The following is a 20077-nucleotide window of genomic DNA, read 5'->3' as shown; positions in this document are numbered from 1 at the left end:
CAGCCCCCTTTAAATTTTTCTTTAAAGTTTCCACAAAGGTTTTATGCCTTTTTATTAACATGTAATAATTGTACATATTTATGGGTACTATATGTTTGAAGACATTTATACAGTGTGTACTGATCAATTTATTAGAATTTCATCCACTTGTCATTTGTTTGTTTGGAGCCCTTGATTTCCTCTTTTTTTTTTTTTTTTTTAAGATTTATTTATTTATTTGAAAGGTGAAGTTACAGAGGTAGAGGCAGAGACAGAGAGAGAAAGAGGGAGAGAAGGAGATCGTCCATCTGCTGGCTCATTCTCTGAATGGCTGCAACGACCAGAGCTGGACTGATCAGGAGCCAGGAGCTTCTTCCAGGTCTCCATGCAGGTGTAGGGGCTCAAGAACTTGGGCCATCCTCTACTGCTTTCCCATGCTATAGCAGAGAGTCGGATTGGAAGTGGAGCAGCGGGGTTCAAACAGTGCCCATTTGGGATGCCAGCACTGCAGAAGGCAGCTCTACCTCGGGCCGGCGCTGGGGTGCAGCAGGTTAAAGCCCTGGCCTGAAGCGCTGGCATCCCATATGGGTGCTGGTCCTAGTCTTGGCTGCTCCTCTTCTGATCCAGCCTTCTGCTGTGGCCTGGGAGAGTAGTGGAGGATGGCCCAAGTCCTTGGACCCCTGCACCCACGTGGGAGATCCCAAGGCAGCTCCTGGCTCCTGGCTTTGGATCTGCACAGCTGCGGCCATTGCAGCCATCTGGGGAGTGATTCAGTGAATGGAAGACCTCTCTCTCTGTCTCTACCTCTCTCTGTAACTCTGTCTTTCAAATAAATAAAATAAATCTTTAAAAAAAAAAAGGCAGCTTTACCTGCTATGCATTACCACCATCCTCCACATGGGGCCATTCTTTGGTCTGGGGTTAAGACCCCCCTATCCCACATCAGGGTGCATGAGTTAGATACCTGCTGTATCTCCGGACTCCAGCTTCCTGCTCATACAGAAAGGCAGAGGTGATGCCTCAAGCAGTTGAGTTCCTGCCGCCAACATTAGAGACGACCTGGATTCTGTTGACAGCTCCTGATTTTAGCTTTGGCCTTGGATTACTGGCGGAGTAAACCAATGATGGAGGATTGCTCTGTCTCTCTTAGTAAATTTTTTTTTTTTAATTTATTTGACAGAGTAATAGACAGTGAGAAAGAGAGACAGAGAGAAAAGTCTTCCTTCTGTTGGTTCACACCCCCAAATGGCCACAATGGCCGGAGCTGCGCCGATCCGAAGCCAGGAGCCAGGTGCTTCTTCTCGGTCTCCCATGCGGATGCAGGGGCCCAAGCACTTGGGCCATCCTCCACTGCCCTCCTGGGCCACAGCAGAGAGCAGGATCAGAAGAGGAGCAACCGGGACTATAACCTAGCACCCATATTGGGGTCCTGTTGTCACAGGCAGAGGATTAGCTAAATGAGCCTCAGCGCTGGCCCTGTCTCTTAGTAAATTTTAAAAAACCCCAAATAATACATGATTCTGTGTACAATAAAATTATTTAAATAATAGTCTTAGAGTAAAATAAAATATAGGCCTATAAATGTTCTTTTTTGTTTTGCCCCATGTCCTGTTGATATCTTTTTTTTTTGACAGGCAGAGTGGACAGTGAGAGAGAGAGAGAGACAGAGAGAAAGGTCTTCCTTTGCCGTTGGTTCACCCTCCAATGGCCGCCGCGGTAGCGCGCTGCGGCCGGCGCACCGTGCTGTTCCGATGGCAGGAGCCAGGTGCTGATCCTGGTCTCCCATGGGGTGCAGAGCCCAAACACTTGGGCCATCCTCCACTGCACTCCCTGGCCACAGCAGAGAGCTGGCCTGGAAGAGGGGCAACCGGGACAGGATCGGTGCCCCGACCGGGACTAGAACCCGGTGTGCCGGCGCCGCAAGGCGGAGGATTAGCCTGTTGAGCCACGGCGCCGGCCCTGTTGATATCTTAATACTAAAATAATTTCAGATGAAAAATTTTGGAGAGCTTTCGTCTGATGCCTTATTGCTAGGTAGTATTGCTGTCCTTATCTTTAGTCCAAATTTTGTCAGGTAGTTGACTTTTGAAGGAGCAGTTTTTAAGGCTTATCTATTCAGAGTTGTGTAACTCGCATAATTTTTTTCCTTTACCACAGTGACATCCACTTCCTGGGGTAGAGTAGATTGTTGATGTCTTGCTTTGTCTTAATTGTTTTTAACCTTGTCCTGGTCTGTGTTTTATTATTGCTTGTTCACAGGTGCCTGCAGTCTTTTTCCCTTCGTCAGTAGCCATTTCTCTTACCACATAGTGCTACTTACTTCCTGGATGGTGCATATGTTGCTGAAAACATTTTCATGTGGTAAAGAAAAATAAAAAAGCCTTGTAGTTGGTGCGGCCTTTTCTGCTGAGAAATGATACTATTAGTTGTTATAAGTGGAGAGGAGCAGTTCCTAAAAAAAAGTTTTTCAGTGCATGATGTATTTGCATTTATGAACAAATACATAAGTAGCTGTGCTTATTGGGAAATAAAGTCAATCTTGAGATAAATTTGAGAGTAGTGTTTAAAATTATTCCAAACATTTTACGGTTTAAAAAATTGGAATTTTTGGAAGCTTGATTCTGAATTTTTAGCCTCCTATTTTCATGTTTTGCAAGTAATGACTGTTTTTTTGGTGAAAGTAGCACTTAAATACTTGAAAGAAGTCTAGACATTAGTCACATGGTAAGTGGCAGAATGATTGGCTAACTGGTGTGATTTTCCAATGTAAGTCCGTCTTCCTTTTGCTACCTCGGAGTTAGACACAGCTCTGTTGCACCCCTAACCTTGTCAAGTTTGCTGTATGGCAAGTTCTTAACCTTAGTGATTTTCTTCTTTTTCTTCTTAACTGAGTGTGATTGGTTTCTTAGGATTCAGTGGGGTAACACAAATAAAGTACTTGGCTTGTAGGAAATGTTACTGTTTCACTTTTTTTTTTTTTTTTTTTTTTTTTTTTTGGACAGGCAGAGTGGATAGTGAGAGAGAGACAGAGAGAAAGGTCTTCCTTTTTGCCATTGGTTTGCCCTCCAATGGCCGCTGCGGCCGGCGCATCTCGCTGATCCGAAGCCAGGAGCCAGGTGCTTCTCCTGGTCTCCCATGCGGGTGCAGGGCCCAAGGACTTGGGCCATCCTCCACTGCCTTCCCGGGCCATAGCAGAGCACTTTCTTTCTAATACACCATATTACTTTAACCTAGCTTGGGGAGCCACTTGGACTTTGCACTTTAAAGTAAATTGCAATCAGGAAACTGAAAATGTATGTAACCCAGGTGGACTTCTGTTGCAGTGACCTTTGAATCTTCTTGTCTTGGGAGCAGGGTGGTTCTTAAGGACTGTTTCATGTGAGGTATTTGACTTCAAGGAGTTTTAATGTTAAAATAGCAGTAGAACTGATGAGGATGGGATGAGTTAACTGTTGCTGAATAAAATAGCAAGAAAGTAACTATTTCTACATTTCCCGAGAAATTGAGACATTTGTGTATAGTTTAACAGTTGTATGCAAAAGATGTGTTTTTTAAGACTAAGAACTGTCCTTTTGCAAAAGAAATGTGTCTTAAAAGGGGGGAACAAGTTCAACTTTAATAATTACTGTAGCTAGTATTTCTTCTTCTTTTTCTTTTTCTTTTTTGAAAGATTTATTTATTTGAAAAGCCGAGAGAGAGACAGAGAGAGAGAGAGAGTCTTCCATCCACTGGCTCACTTCTCAGATGACCGCAGCAGCCAGAGCTTTGCCCATCTGAAGCCAGGAGTTTCTTCTGGGTCTCCAACATGGGTGCAGGGGTCCAAGGACTTGGGCCATCTTCTACTGCCCTCCCAGGCCACAGCAGAGAGCTGGATTGCAACTGGAGCAGCTGGGACTTGAACCGATGCCCACATGGAATGCCTGCAGTGCAGGCATCAGCTTTACCCACTACGCCACAGCACTGGCCCCTTAATACTGACTTAAAACAAGTGCATATTTCTTTTATGGTTGGGATAAAAGAAACTAAAAAAAAGCCACATATTTAGCTTTGTATGTTACACAATTTTATTCAACCAAGGAAAGCCAAGATAATTCAATGTCAGGAGTTTTACTATTTTATATTAGAATACACTTAGCATATATCACAAGCAGAATAATTTTCAATTGCAGCTAAGAGAGCTTTTATTTCTTCTTGTTGGCCTCAAAACCTTACTTCATAATAATTCTAGATTTGAGTTCTAAAGTGTGGAGGAAGAAGACAAATACAGGTGGTGCTATTTTAGACTTAAACAGTACTGTATCTTTCAACGTTCATTGCATGAAGCAGACACTACTGTAGGATTTTCAGGCAGAAATATATTTTATATAGGGGATTTGGAATGTGTAAAATCTGGAGATGGTCTGGAAAGGCCGGGATCAAAGGGCTGTCACTGGATTAATATGTTCAGGAACATAAGACCGTAGGCTCGAGATCAGGATGCTGAAGCTGCTGAGTTGTACAAACGCTGGATCTGAGGGCATGCCTGTTTTAGGTACATTCAAATCTGGTGACTACACGTTGGCTACTGCCACTGCTCCGAAAAATCCTGTGTTTCATAGTTCACCACTTAAGTCAGCAGCAGAAAGATAGTTTCCTTTTCACTTCCGCTTTCCAAATCTCACCGGAGGCCTTCTTATTAGTGGAGCCTTATTTGCATTCTGAATGCTAATTGGAAGGGAAAGTCTGGGAAGTGGAGTGTGTGTGTGTGTGTTGGGGTGGGGGTGGGGGGTTGGTTGGTTTTTTGTTTTTGTTCCCCTACTTCTGAGGTACAAGAAGGCAAGTATAGTGAGTGGTGGGAAAGAATGAATACCAAGTGCTACCTGAGCAGGCCAACATCTCCAACATTCAGCAGAAGCCTTCTGCTAGGTTAGAAAATTTTACATGCAGTTTAATTTTAAAGTGTCAAGAAAGATTAAGAGATTTGATTTAATTTGATCAGAAAATCTTCTTTTTCTTTAATGTGAATTGAAAATTTTCTGTTAATTTCATAAGGCAGTGTATCAGTTCTATTCCCAGTTGGAAATAAGTTGATGCTTATGAAAACTCTTTTAAGTTTTGTTGCTCTTTGGATGAAATTTCCAGCAGATAAAACTGAAGTTTCCTTACTTTTTGCTGTAAATGCTGGACTGTTATAGAATTGAACCAACTGATAATTTAAATGTTTTATTTTCTTAGTTATGTTAACTTCCACCTATTTTGTGAAAATGTGAGAATTTCTGGTAACCTTTAGAAATGACTAGTAAGGTTAGTGAAAATTTTCCACTTAGAATCTAGAATGAAGAGATGTTACACTTTTTTGATATGGAGCTTTCTAAAAACTTTTTATTTCCTCATAAAATTTTGAGAAAGAGTGCTGAAAAGTTTAGTGTGCTTTTGCATCCAAAAATATTTCTATATCTGTCATGTTTCATGATATATTAAACTGATGGGTAGCTTTTATATAGTAGGTGTCATTAAAAGAAACCATATGATAAATAACTTCCAACTACTGCAATTCAGATGCTTTGCCATTGAGAATAAGTTAGAGATGTTAGCTTCAGTTGGCCAGTGTTTGGAACAGAACGTGTTAGGTTCTCCTGGAAACAGTTCTCCTGTACAGATGCCTATTCATTACTTTGAAGGAACAAGGGATTAGGTTTTGACATGGGTGTTTTCAGTCATTGAAATTGAAGTGCTAGCTCCCACCTATCCACTTCTTTTCAAGTTGATTACTTTTAAGCAGTTCATTACATTTCTGTTACTGTGGAACATAATTTTATTGAACACTGCTATTAAATATTATTCTATGTTGGCAAGTTACAATCTTTAAGCTTCATTCATATTCTCTATAACATTTTCAAGATTTATTTATTTGAAAGAGTTACACAGAGAGGAGGAGGAGAGAGAGAGATAGAGGTTTTCCATCCACTGGTTCACTCTCCAATTGGCTGCAACGGCCGGAGCAGAAGGGATCTGAACCAGGAGCCAGAAGCTTCTTCCGGGTCTCCCATGCAGGTGCAGGAGCCCAAGCATTTGGGCCATCTTCTGCTTTCCCAGGCCACAGCAGAAAGCTGGACTGGAAGTGGAGCAGCCGGGACTCGAACTGGTGCCCATATGGGATCCTGGCACTGGAGGTGGCAGCTTTATCCGCTACACTACAGCACTGGCCCCTGTATATGCTTTTAAAGAATATATTGACTGAAATCTTACCATGTACATACTTTTTCACTTTAATTGCCAATATTGCTATAAAATTCAGTTGCTAGTCCTTGTGATCAAACTAGTCAGAGGGGAGTGTTTTCTTAGCAGACATCATCTGAGTTATTTTTCAGTTCTAATAAGCATGTCAGTACCTCATCCAGGGACTTTGACTTGTACTTTTAAATTTTTCTGAGATGGATTTTCAATTAATAAGGCAAAGAATTTTGTTCAGTTTGCAGCATAAGGCCCCCCATCTCTTTTTGTATTTTTGTTTTACTTCTGTGAGATTATCCTATCTCTCCCAGTGATCCCTTTGGTGCACTGGAGATTTTTGGAGGTAAAACATACTAAGGTTTGAGAGGAGTAAGAGATGTGACTTTGATTCCAAAAATAGAAGAGGCATTGTGATAAGATTGGAAAAAAATGACAAGGAATAATATTTAGACATACCAGTTTCACAAAAAGAGTATGGAAGGAAGTTGGCAACCTGAAAATTGATTTGCTTACAACTCTAAAGGGCCAGGTCTTGAGCCCAACAGTTAAAACACCAACATCTCATAAAGAAATACCTGGGATCCATACCAACTCTGGCTTCTGACTCCATCTTCTTGCAAATGCCAGACCCTGTGCAGTAGCAGTGATGGCTCAAGTGATTGGGTTCCTGTTGTTCATGTGGGAAACCTGGGTCAGGTTACCAGTTCTGGCCATTGTGGGCATTTGGGAGATGAATCAGTGGATGGGAGCTTTGTCTGTCTTTCACTCAAGTGAATAAATATAGGCAAAGTAAAATAAACTGTCCAGGCTGATGTGACCCCTGTAAAATATTAAATTTTATGCTAGGTTGAGGACCATGGAGTAAAGGGAGCAGGTTATCTTTTGCTGTAATTGGTATTTGTGTGTGTGTGTGTGTGTTCAAATAATTGATTTCATTTACTCTTAAGTTTTAACTGAAAGCTTTGTTTTGAGTAAGTATGTAACTGGCCTTTATAATGACACCAGTATAGTTTTTGTAGTACTCTACAGACTAGTTGTATCAAGAACCTCCTGCAAGTGATTGTCAAAGTTAGAAAAAACTGTATCTTAACTTCTTACCAAGACAGATTCTCTGTTTTCCAGAGTTGAGTATAAAAAAGAAAACCTTAAGAATTCCAGAAGAAAACATGAGTCACTATAAAAGCTTGGGCATGGGAAAGGCCTTCACAAGAAGCCAGGCAGAATATTGTTAAGTGTGCCTGGTTTATAAGCAAGATAGGAAATAATAAAACTGTTCTGTGATTGTAGGTTTCTGGTGTTCTGTACTTGGAAAGTAGTACATTGTTTCCATTTTTGATTAACTGTTATTGTCTAAGTTAACTATAAAATGTTTATATGACAAACTTATTATGATGCATGAATTCATATATGTGGTGACTGTTAAACAAATGTTTTTGAGAGGCGGGGTCAGAGACAGAGTGAGCTTCCATCCATTGGTTCGTTCCCCAAATGCCTGTAATGTCCAGGGCTGGGCTGGTTAAACGATTACTGCCAATGTCTACGTTAGCAGGAAGTTGGAGTCTGGAGCCAGAGTTGAGTATCAAACCCAGGTTTTCCTGTGTGGAACACTGGAGCCTTAACTATGGGAATACTATTCATATATATATATATATATATATACACATACACACATACATACACACACACATACATACACACACACATAGACTTCATTATTTACTTGAGAGGCAGTTACAGGGAGAGAGAATGAGACAGAGAGAGAGATTTGTCCACTGGTTTACTCCCCAAATGACTGCAGTGGCTGGAACTTGGCCATGTCCAAGCCAGGAGCCTGAGCATCTGGGTCTCCTATGTGGGTGGCAGGGGTCCAAGCTTGGGTCATCTTCTGCTGTTTTTCCAGGTGCATTAGCAGGGAGATGGATTTCAAGTGGAGCAGCCAGAGCTGCAACCAAAGTCCATATGGGATGCTTGCCTTGCAGGCGATGTCTTAACCTGCTTTGCCACAATGCTGCTGCCCCCCTACTCCCCACCTGGCATGGTGATTTTTAAAAAATAACTTAGAATGCTATCTCTACCCTGGCACAGGATGTTAAAATAATGTGGAAACCAGTTTATTGTATTCTCTTGGAATAACGGTTGATTACTTATTCCAAATGCAGATCTTCTTAATTTAATCTATACATGATAATTACAATGTTAGGTGGTTGAACAGAGATATTTTGATAGCGTAACTTGGAAATATGTCAGATTTTAGTACTCTGAGTTGAGTAATGCTCTGCCCTGAATGTTGGTGTCTTTACTAATTTCATATGTTGAAACCTTAAGCCCCAAGGTGTTGGTGAGGGGTGGGGGTGATTTGGGGTTAGGTGCCCTTATAAAGAGTTACCTGTACCCTCCCATCACGTGAGGTTAAGGACCCAATTGCACGGTGCTCTCACCAGTCAGATTATACCAGTGCCTTGGTTTTGGACTCCCAGACTCCCAGAACTATGAGAAACCTCTGGTTTTTACAAGCTATCCAGTTTCTGGCATTTTAGGCACTAGTGTGTCAAAGCCTGACTGAGAATGCAGATTGATTCCTCTGTAAGAGAATGATGAAATTGAGAGCTTATAATGGTGCTGGGACGAATTAAATGTGTACACATGGTTGACATAGGATGTTTTACATCTCATTCATCTCATTGTAAGTTGAAAATGTATTGAATACATCTAATCTACCAATACCATAGTTTAGTTTACTTTATCTTAAATGTACTCAGACTATTTACATGAGGCTATGGTTGGACAAAGTCATTTAACCGAAAGTCTATGTTATAATAAAATTAATGAATATCTCATAACATTTGCTGAATACCTGTATAGAAAAAGCAGCAGTAATGCAGTATGCTATAGAGTATCATCTGTTTCCCCTCTTGATCAAGTGGCTGTCTCCTGCAGTTCATGGCTGCTGCTCTGCATTGCAAGAGTATGGTACTACATATCACTTCTTGGGAGGAGACCAAAATTCAAATTTTGAAGTATGCTTTTACTGAATGTGATGAGCTTTGACACCATTGTAAAGTCAAAACATCACTGATTGAACCATTGTGAGTTGGGTGTGTCCCCAACAACCCTATTTTTAATTGTACATATACAGAGATGCCAGGGATTAAGATTTCAACACACAAGAGAGAAGAGACTATATCCCAGGTGTAAGACGCTTCCCATTTTGATTCGATTGCTTCTGTGCTGCAGCGTTCTATTTAGAACTAACATTTAAATGAAAGTAGAATTTTTTTGTTTATGTGCTGTAAAATAAAAGTAAGCAGATTGTAGATACATGTAGTAGTAAGTTAAAGATGACAGTGTTATTAATTTAGACATTTTAATCTGTTTTTAAAAGAAAGTCATAGGATAAGGATGACTTGATAAATTCTGATGCTTTTTAATTTTTTTTGCATCATTGTTCTTGTGTACAAATGGCATCTTTTCAGATAAGTTTGGCATCTGATATAATCAAATATGACAGCAGAGAGAATGAAGCCTTTGTTTAAGTCCATTCTTCTCTGTAGTTTTTCTTCTTGTACCCATGGCCATCATAATCATATAACAGGAAAACTTTAAAAATTCCTTGTGTTTCTAAATGCGTAAATAAAAAGGCAGACATTTAATATACTAGATTTTTTTTTAAAGGTTTATTTATTTTAAAGTCAGAGTTAGAGAAACACCTTTCTTCTGTTGGCCAGGCCAAAGCCAAAATTCAGGAGCTTCATCTAGGTCTCCCATGTGCATGGCAGGAACCCAAATACCTGTGCTGCTTTCTGCTGCTTTCCCAGGCATTAGCAGGGAATTGGATCAAAAGTGGAGCTGCCAGAACTCGACTGGTGCCCATATGGGAGCTGGCATCACAGGTGATAGCCTTATGTGCTGTGCCACAATGCCGGCCACTCTAGAGTATCTTTTTTTTTTTTTTTAATAAAGCTTTTATTTAATAAATATAAATTTCACAGGTACAGCTTTTGGATTATAGCTGTTCTTTTCCCCATAACCTCCCTCCTACCCCTGCTCCTGTCCCACCTCCTATTCCCTCTTCCATCCTATTCTTCATTAAGATTCATTTTTAATTATCTTTATATACAGAAGATCAACTCTATACTAAGTAAAGACTTCAACAGTTTGCACCCACACAGAAACAAAGTATGAAGTACTGTTTGAAGACTAGTTTTACCATTAGTTCTCATAGTACAGCTCATTAATGACAGAGTTCCTACATGGAGAGTAAGTGCACAGTGACTCCTGTTGTTGATTTAACAGTTAACACTCTTATTTATAATGTCAGTAATTACTTATTTATGATGTCAGTAATTACCCGAGGCTCTTGTCATGAGTTGCCAAGGCTATCGAAGCCTTTTGTGACCACAAACTCTGTCAGTATTTAGACAGGGCCATAATCAAAGTGGAAGTTCTCTCCTCCCTTCAGAGAAAGGTACCTCCTTCTTTGATGGCCCCTTCTTTCCACCAGGATCTCACTCACAGAGATCTTTAATGTAGGTCATTTTTTACCACAGTGTCTTGGCTTTCCAAGCCTGAATGCTCTCATGGGCTTTTTAGCGAGATTTGAATGCCTTAAGGGCTGATTCTGAGGCCAGAGTGCTGTTTAGGGCATTTGTCATTCTGTGAGTCTGCTATGTGGCCTGCTTCCCATGTTGGATCATTCTCTTCTTTTTAATTCTATTATTATTAGCAGACACTTTGTCTTGTTTATGTGATCCCTTTGACACGTATCCTTTCTTTATGATCAGTTATACATTTTTTTAAAAGATTTTCATTTATTTATTTGACAGGTAGAGTTATAGACAGAGAGACAGAAAGGTCTTCCTTACGCTGGGTCACTCCCCAAATGGCTGCAACAGCCGGAGCTACGCCGATCCAAAGCCAGGAGCCAGGTGCCTCCTCCTGGTCTCCCATGCGGGTGCAGGGACCCAAGGACTTGGGCCATCCTCCACTGCCTTCCCAGGCCACAGAAGCAGAGAGCTGGACTGGAAGAGGAGCAACCGGGACAGAATCTGGCACTCCAACCGGGACTAGAACCTGGGGTGCTGGTGCCGCAGGTGGAGGATTATCCAAGTGAGCCGCGGCGCCGGCCTTAAACTGATCAGATTAACTAGTAAGATGGCCTTGGTACCTGCCAGCTTATTGGGATTTGGAGTCCCATGGCAAGTTTTAGCTTTACCCTTAGGGGTAAGTCTGAGGGAAGACGCTCTAAACTGTACATCTCCTCCCTTATTCCCACTCTAAAGTATCTTTTTAAAAGTTAGTACATCCTAAGTAATTCTTCTTTTTGTAACTTTATCCTCTAATAAATTTTCTATCTGAATAGAATGACAATTTAGAGCCTAGATATCTTTTTCTTTTTCACACAGGGTCAAATGAAAATGAAACTTCACTGTTTTTCTTTGAGATGCTTATTATAGAAAAATGTAATGTACTCATTTTTACCCATAATTTTTCTGTGTTGTTTGCAAAACAAACAGGTAAATCTTGTGCCTGTTTTAAAAGAATTTTTAAAATTCCTATTTACTTGAAAGGCAGAAAGAGTGATTGAGGTTGATTCATTCGTTTGCTCCCCAAATGGCTGCAGGAGCCAGGAACTCCCATCTGAGTTTCCACTGGGTCAAGTGCTTCTCGGGGACAGGAGCAGAAAATGCAGTCAGAAGCAGAGGAGTTGGAACTTGCGTGAAACACTCCAGTGTGGGATGCACACATCCCAAGCAGCTGGACTGAGTAACAGCACCTGCTCCCTCATAGTTATTTTTCTTGTGGTTACAGTAATGTACTTTAATTCAGCCACACAGACTCTGGGAAATGATTGCAGCTATTGTGAAGAGTAACTATAGATATTGTTTAGTGTACCGTTCTTCCAAATGTTGGAATCCTCTTAGTTTCTCTGATAATTAAAAGCTTCTGGTGATCATTAAGTCACCCCTTTCTAGGCATTCCAGTATCTTTTTTTGAGCATTTAGACTTTTAGATGGCTCTTCCTTTTTCTTTAAGATTCATTTATTTATTTGAAAGAGAGAAAAAGAGAAGAAAAAGAGTTCTTTGATCCACTGGTTCACTTCCCAAATGCCCGCAACAGCTGGGCCTGGGCCAGCCCTAAGTTTGGCTCTTCCTTTTTTTTTTAAACCGAAAATTACTTTCATGGACCTTCCGTGTAGTGTTGTTGGTTTCACCTCCTGTGGCAATTTGTGTTAGATCATCTTGATCTTTCACATGCTGTGTTCAGGCCTACAGGTATTTGAAGGCTGTCGTATCTTCCTGTTGCTTTTTGCTAGGCTTAATCTCTGTAGTTTCCTTAACATTTTGCTCATATGATGTAATTTTCAGACTCTCACCTGTTTGCTCTTCTTGACACAGTCTAATGTATTAATGTCTTTTTGTAAGATTTTATTATTATTACTTATTTGAAATTCAGAGTTACACAGAGAGAGAAGGAGAGGCAGAGAGAGAAAGAGAGGTCTTTCATCCACTGGTTCACTCCCCAATTGGCCGCAATGGCTGGAACTGCGCCAGTCCAAAGCTAGGAGCCAGGAGCTTCTTCTGAGTCTCCCATGTGGGTGTAGGGCCCCAGGGACTTGGGCCATCTTCTACTGCTTTCCCAGGCCATAGCAGAGAGCTGGTTTGGAAGTTGAGCAGCTGGGACTCGAACCGGCGCCCATATGGGATGCCAGCACTACATGTGGCAATTTAACCTGCTACGCTACAGTGACGGCCCTTAATCTCTCTCTCTCTTTTTTTTTTAAGATTTATTTTATTTATTTGAAAGAGTTACAGAGAGAGGTAGAGACAGAGAGAGAGGTCTTCCATCCGCTGATTCACTCCCCAGATGACTGCAACAGCTGGAGCTGGGCCGATCCAAAGCCAGGAGCCAGGAGCTTCTTCCAGGTCTCCCACAGAGGTTCAGGGGCCCAAGGACTTGGGCCATCTTCCACTGCTTTTCCAGGCCATAGCATAGAGCTGGATTGGAAGAGGAGCAGCCGGGACTAGAACTGGCGTCCATATGGGATGCTGGCGCTTCAAGCCAGGGCATTAACCCACTGTGCCACAGTGCCGGGCCCCTTAATGTCTCTTAAAATACGACACCCAGGACTGGATGCCGGATTCCTAATCTTACGAAAGGGAAATTTTGGGGGATAAGCTCGCCACGCTCATGTATATTTACAGCTCTAATGTAAGTGGCATTAAAGTGTCTCCTTACAACTACACTTCTGGAGACTTACTTTGTGTCAGAACACGTAAGCGTATTATGTATATTAATCCAGTTTAAACCTTACAATGACCATATGAATTATTTCTATTTTAGAGTCTAGGAAAGTGAGGCCTGTAGTGGGAGAGTAACTTGCCTGTTTGACGCATCTCGTAAGTGGCAGGGCCAGAATTCAAACAGATTGACTCTTATATTAATTGCTGCTGTCATGTCCTGCTTCCTGTGGCCTGTATTTTTTGGTGTCAACATGTGTTTTCATTTAATGGGGGAGTGGATTTGCTATGGAGCATGGTAACTGTGAGACTATCTGATACGAAAATTGCCGAACTGGTTCCAAAGGGGTTGTGCTTTGCATTCCCATCAGTAGCCTGTCCTTATTACCTCATCCTTCTGCTTCTTACTGAGACATATAAATCTCAATCCCACCAAATTCTGAAAATCCAGCAATTAGAAATAGGTTATTTCTAGGTTTAAAATTTTTGCCTTATTTGCCATATCCATTTTTGTAACCTTTTATATCTTACTCTCCTAGAATCTAGGAATATTATCAGTACCAGCAAATAGTACCAAGAAGCAAACCTAACTGTGTGAACACTGTCATCACAGCTATGTTATTTCCCAGATAACTTTTCAGTTGAATTGCTTAAGTGAAGGGTTATATGCATTTCTTTACAGTGTGTGCTTACAGAGGAAATAAATGGCAATGATTTATTTCAGTGTTATTGGATATTATACTAATGAGTTACGTGATTTGGGGACAAATTTCTCTACCTTTTTTGAGTCTGTAAAATGAGAAATTTGGACTAGATTTCTGACAGATCTGTATTTGTCCCTAACAGATTTGTATTTCTTTGTTTACAAAAATGAAACTTAGTGTTTGATATTAAATGAGCATGGAAATTGGATATGTGTTTAAGAACATACTTTTCACTTAGCATCAGAGGCCTGATAAGTTACTATCCACTGGGGAAAGGTGGAAACTAAACAAAAATGTTACTGTAAGATTTAGGATGTTAGCTTTTTCTGGTTTAATCAGCTTAAATTTGAGACTTTTGAATTGTGATGGGCCAGGCACTTAAAAATACATTTTGTTTTTAAATTCATGAGAGGATCCTAGAATTGGAAGAAATTGTAAAACTGGTCTAAATAAACTCTCTGGGGGAATTCTGAATCACTTATCCTAACATCCTGGTCTCTGATGACAGATCAGGACATTCTAGTTCCTGGCAGTAGTGACACAGGAAGATATTCTAATATGTGGAACATATAGCATCCACTCATTCATTCTAGTTCTGACATTTGGGATGATGAAGAAGCGGCGAATTTCTCTTTGTGACTGTCCTACAAGTACTCAAGGCTCTGTTGACTTATTTCTTGAAAGATGGATTCATTTTCTTCCCAGCAGTGTAATGAAACTGAGATTTACTAGAAATCTACATCGAGATGGGGATACATGCTTTTGATTTGTCTAAAATAAAATGTGATGCTTAAATTCAGCTCAGGAAGTAATGCATTTACTCTGTCTCATCAGTATAAGTAACAGGCAGATGAGGATAGCCATGGCCTTTCATATGGTACAGAAAACACAAACAAATGCCCCAAATTAAACTGGATCTGACTTCATGACTTTTCCATGAATTCTGAACAGAATTTGAAGTACATTTTAGTGCTGTTACCCAGATAAGTTCTCAATGAATGATTGTTAAGATGTATTTTTGGTTGACAGTGAAGTGACTTAACTTTTAAATCTAATTCTAATCAAATGTAATGAAGGACAAAGGTACTGTATGAAACATGACCAACTAAATGTTGAAATCTACCACATTGTCTTTTTGCCCAGCCAAATTATACTATATAAATAGAGTGCTATTTTTGGCATATGCTTTCTTGTAATCAGTACTTATATTTCTGATCCTTAGCATTTAGATATTACACTTTTGAAGAGTTATTTTCTGAAAAGAAAGGTTTTGGCCACAAATTTCAAACAATGCAGTGAGAGAGTCCTGATTTTAATATCAGTCTTGCTACTAGTTATTAATATAGATTGAATAACTTTGTTATAAAAGTAGCTGCATATTTAAAGTGTCTCTTTCCATTTATGTTCTTTGTATATCATTTATTTATACCTAATTGCTTCATATTCTACGCATTGTAAGTCAAAATTTTTCCAGAATTTGAACAGTTCTATAGAAATAGAATTGGGTTTTGAGTGTTGATCTTGTATCCTGCAAGCTGACTTCTAACAGGCACCCCCCCCCACTTCATAAATTTAATCATCAAATGAAGTGTGGCCTCTTAGTTCACTGTCAGCCTGCAGTTGAAGAAATGGAGAAGTTCATAAAATGTAATATCAGTACTTTGCAATGTTATGTATGGCATCTCCAGTATTTTGATATGGAACCTTTACATCTCAAGCTAACATTATTTGAATAGTTGAACTTTTAGGCAATTCTGACAAAATAACTGATTCTGAGTGGGGAATTGCTGGTTTTATGGCTGTAATTTTTTTTAAATAAAGATTCATTGATTTATTTAAATGACAAAGTTAAGGGGGATAGGGGAGGGTAGAGCTTCCATACACCAGTTCACTTCAAGCAGGGAGGTAGATCTGAAGTGGAACAACCAGAACTCACACTGGTTCTTGTATGGGGTGTAGCCGGTGGCTTAACCCACTGTGCCATTACCTAGCTGCTGTGGTTGGAATCCTAGGAGTTATGTCCAAATGGTGTGTGTTTGTGTGTGTGTGTGTTTTAAAGATTTATTTATTTGAAGGTCAGAGTTACACAGAGAAGGAGAGGCAGAGAGAGAGGTCTTCCATCCACTGGTTCACTCCCCAGTTGGTTGCAGTGGTTGGAGCTGCGCTGATCAGGAGCCAGGATCTTCCTCCTGGTCTCCCACGCTGGTGCAGGGACCATCTTCTGCTGCCTTCCCAGGCCATAGCAGAGAGCTGGTTCGGAAGTGAAGCAGCCAGGACTCAAACCAGCACCCATATGGAATGCTGGCACTGCAGGCGGTGGCTTTGCTCGCTATGCCACAGTGCCGGCCACTGTATATGCTTTTTTATTTTTATTTTATTTTATTTTTTTGACAGGCAGAGTTAGATAGTAAGAGAGAGAGACAGGAGAAAGGTCTTCCTTCCGTTGGTTCACCCCCCCAAATGGCTGCTACAGCCTGTGCGCTGCACCAATCTGAAGCCAGGAACCAGGTGCTTCCTCCTTGTTTCCCATGCGGTTGCAGGGCCCAAGCACTTAGGCCATCCTCCACTGCACTCCTGGGCCACAGCAGAGAGCTGGACTGGAAGAGGAGCAACTGGGACAGAACCAACGCCCCAACCGGGATGAGAACCTGGAGTGTCGGCGCCGCAGGCGGAGGATTAGCCTACTGAGCCGTGGCGCTGGCCCCTGTATATGCTTTTAAAGAATATATTGACTGAACTCTTGACCATGTGCAGACCTTTTTACTTTAATTGCCAATATTACAGTTGGCAATGATCAAACAAACTAGTTGGCGGGGTGATGTGTGTTAGAGGGAGAATCAGTTGCTAGGTGATCGTTTTGGAGGAGCAGGGAGGGTATATGGTAAGGATTTGCACTTTTGTCACTGGAGCAATGACTACATGGATCACATGGCAGTTTACTGAGATGGAGAAGGCAGATTCATCTTGGTCGTGTTTGGTTTTAGGCCTGTTGTTTACAGTGTTAATGTGCTTATGTGTTTATTTGGATGTTTGAAAATGAAGGATTTTTTTAAAAAATATTTATTTATTTATTTATTTGAGAGGCAGAGGCAGAGAAAGAGAGAGAAAGTCTTCCATCCGCTGGTTCACTCTCCAGATGCCTGTAGCCGCTGGAGCTGCACCAATCCAAAGCCAGGAGCCAGGAGCTTCTTCTGGGTCTCCCACACAAGTGCAGGGACCCAAGTACTTGGGCCATCTTCTGCTTTTCTCAGGCCATAGCAGAAACCCAGGTTGTAAGTGGAGCAACTGGGACTTGAACCGGTGCATATATGGGATGGTGGCACTGCAGGCATCAGCTTTACACACTACGCCACAGTGCCAGCCCCGGTATATGTTTTAAAGAGGTTAGAAACAAGCTTGAATACACACATAACTTCTCAGTTGCAGAATTAGAACACAAACCTTTGATTTCAGAGTGTATTGTGTTAGCCTTTTATCATATATGCTATCTCTGAGGCAGAAAAACACGCTTGGCTTTGGCAGTAGTAAAGTATTCCTAGCAAGCTGTTGTAAATACTTAGCAGAGTTTGCAAGCTCAGATGCCTGTGGCATCTAGACGGGTAACCAACAGCCAGGTTGTTGTGTAAAAGAGAGTGGAGGACCACAGAGCCACATGCCCAATCTAGAGGGTTAGTTGCTAATCCACTGTGATAGGTTGTCATCTGTGAGACTGTAGGCCCGGTATGTCTAGATCTTCTGATATTTCAAGGTCAGAAAGGTCAGAAAACTGGATTTTCATTTCAAGTCCTCTGATTTATTTATTTATTTATTTTTATTTTATTTGTTTGACAGAGTTAGACAGTGAGAGAGAGAGAGAAAGGTCTTCCTTCCGTTGGTTCAGCCCCCAAATGGCCGCTACGTCCAGAGCTACGCCGATTCGAAGCCAGGAGCCAGGTGCTTTCTCCTGGTCTCCCACGTGGGTTCAGGGGCCCAAGCACTTGGGCCATCCTCCACTGCCTTCCTGGGCCACACAGAGAGATGGCCTGGAAGAGGAGCAACCAGGACTAGAACCCGGCGCCCATATGGGATGCCGGCACTGCAGGTGGAGGATTAGCCAAAGGAGCCATGGTGCCAGCCCCCAAGTCCTCTGATTTATAACGGTAGGCTAACCTTGAGTGAATTCACCCAAGATGCCTATGTGCTGACTTCTGCCCATTGGGCAACTTGCTGTAAGAGTTGTACCTGATAAATATGGAAGTAGCACCAAGTTTATATGAGGAGAAAGGGTGGTAACTGTGTGTAATAAGTTCTGTCAGGTGTGGAAATGTGGGTGGTTTCGTTTGAACATGATGCTTAGTGATTTAGTGTTTAAATTCAGTTTTCATGTGGCTGTATTAATTATAGATGGGGGAGGAGGAAAGTGCTTCCTATGGGTTTGCCTCCTAATTTCATACTTTAATTTGCAGATAGGGCCAGTTTGAGTCTGGATTTTTGAGTGAAACCTCAAATCCAAATGAGAAGAAACCTTCAAGGAACAACTGTCGACAGTCAGTGTGCAAAATCATCTGTGTGGAGCAAATGGAATGTTCTCACCCCAGAGGTAACTGAATGGATGACTCCATTGCCGAGGAGTGGTAAGTCTGACTTTTCCTTATTTTAATAACCTGCGTACTCTCCATAAAAAGAGACTTTTTCTACATTGTTAGCCTTTACTGGCAGATAGTAAGTTGATGTTTGTATTAGAGAAATCACTACAGTGCAGTTTAAAATAATTTTTTTTTTAAACTCCAGTGGTGTCTTTAATGTGTGACTCAAGGGTCTGACTTTTCTTCCTCCCCTTAGGCATATCCTGTCCTTTGTCTATGTATTTTTCTTTTATTTTTTTCTGCAGTCCAAGGTCTGACAAGTCATGGTCATTACCAGTGTCCATTCTGATCTTTGTTGTGGTTGAACTCACTCCTTTGGGGAGTAATTGTTTCAGGAATGGATATGAGAGCCAGTTTTGGTTAATGAAAGAGAAAGCGAAGTCTGCCAGAGACTTCTGGGGAAGGTTTTCATGCTTTTGAGAAAAGAAGAGATGATCCCTCTTCTCCACAGAGCTTGTTTTATCTGACATCTGGAATGTGACATCTGTAAGTGCTGCAGCCAAGTTGCTAGTAGCCTGAAGGTGATGTTTCACTTAAAGGAGGGCAGAACCAAGGAACTTGCAGAGAAGTAGAACTAGAGCCCCGTGTAATGTGCTTGGAGCCACCTTACCTGATTTTTTTTTTTTTTTCACTCTTTAAACAGTTTTACCTGGAGATTTTGTGTTGCTTGCTGCAGAAATCATCTGGATTAACTTATTTCATCCTTTTTTGATTACCCAAGCCCTTTCATTTTAGTGTCTCATGCATTTCTGCTTGGTAGTAGTAACGTTTGTTGGAGTCTGCTGCCTTTGAAGCCCTTGATGAACAGTATGAAGTCAGGGCTATGTTTATACCCTTATTGCTGCTGTCTTCTTAGTGATGCCATCAGTACATAGTGACTGAATTGCATCATTTGGTATTTGAACAGCCAATCTCCAGAGTTTAATAAATACAGATATATTCTTTTTTTTTTTTTAGCAGTTTTTTGTTTTTTGTTTTTTTTTGTTTGTTTGTTTTGTTTTGTTTTTGACGGGCAGGGTGGACAGAGAGAGAGAGACAGAGAAAGGTCTTCCTTTGCCTTTGGTTCACCCTCCAATGGCCGCTGCGGCCGGCGCATCACGCTGATCCGAAGCCAGGAGCCAGGTGCTTCTCCTGGTCTCCCATGGGGTGCAGGGCCCAAGCACTTGGGCCATCCTCCACTGCCTTCGTGGGCCACAGCAGAGAGCTGGCCTGGAAGAGGGGCAACCGGGACAGAATCCGGTGCCCCGACCGGGACTAGAACCTGGTGTACCGGCGCCGCAAGGCAGAGGATTAGCCTATTGAGCCATGGCGCCGGCC

General features: G+C 41.4%; 1 protein-coding gene across 1 annotated transcript in view; it reads left to right on the top strand.

Moving 5' to 3' along the window:
- Positions 1–20077, top strand: part of CDC42SE2 (CDC42 small effector 2) — a 103957-nt gene that overhangs the window by 11032 nt on the left and 72848 nt on the right. The window contains exon 2 of the mRNA XM_062189223.1: positions 18581–18748. The gene's annotated coding sequence lies outside the window, so the exon portion shown is untranslated. The remainder of the gene's footprint in view (positions 1–18580; positions 18749–20077) is intronic.

Source organism: Lepus europaeus, chromosome 4 (assembly GCF_033115175.1).
Source record: "Lepus europaeus isolate LE1 chromosome 4, mLepTim1.pri, whole genome shotgun sequence".
Taxonomy (NCBI): Eukaryota; Metazoa; Chordata; class Mammalia; order Lagomorpha; family Leporidae; genus Lepus; species Lepus europaeus.
Note: the sequence above shows the minus strand (reverse complement) of the source record. Positions and strands in the feature narration are given on the sequence as shown.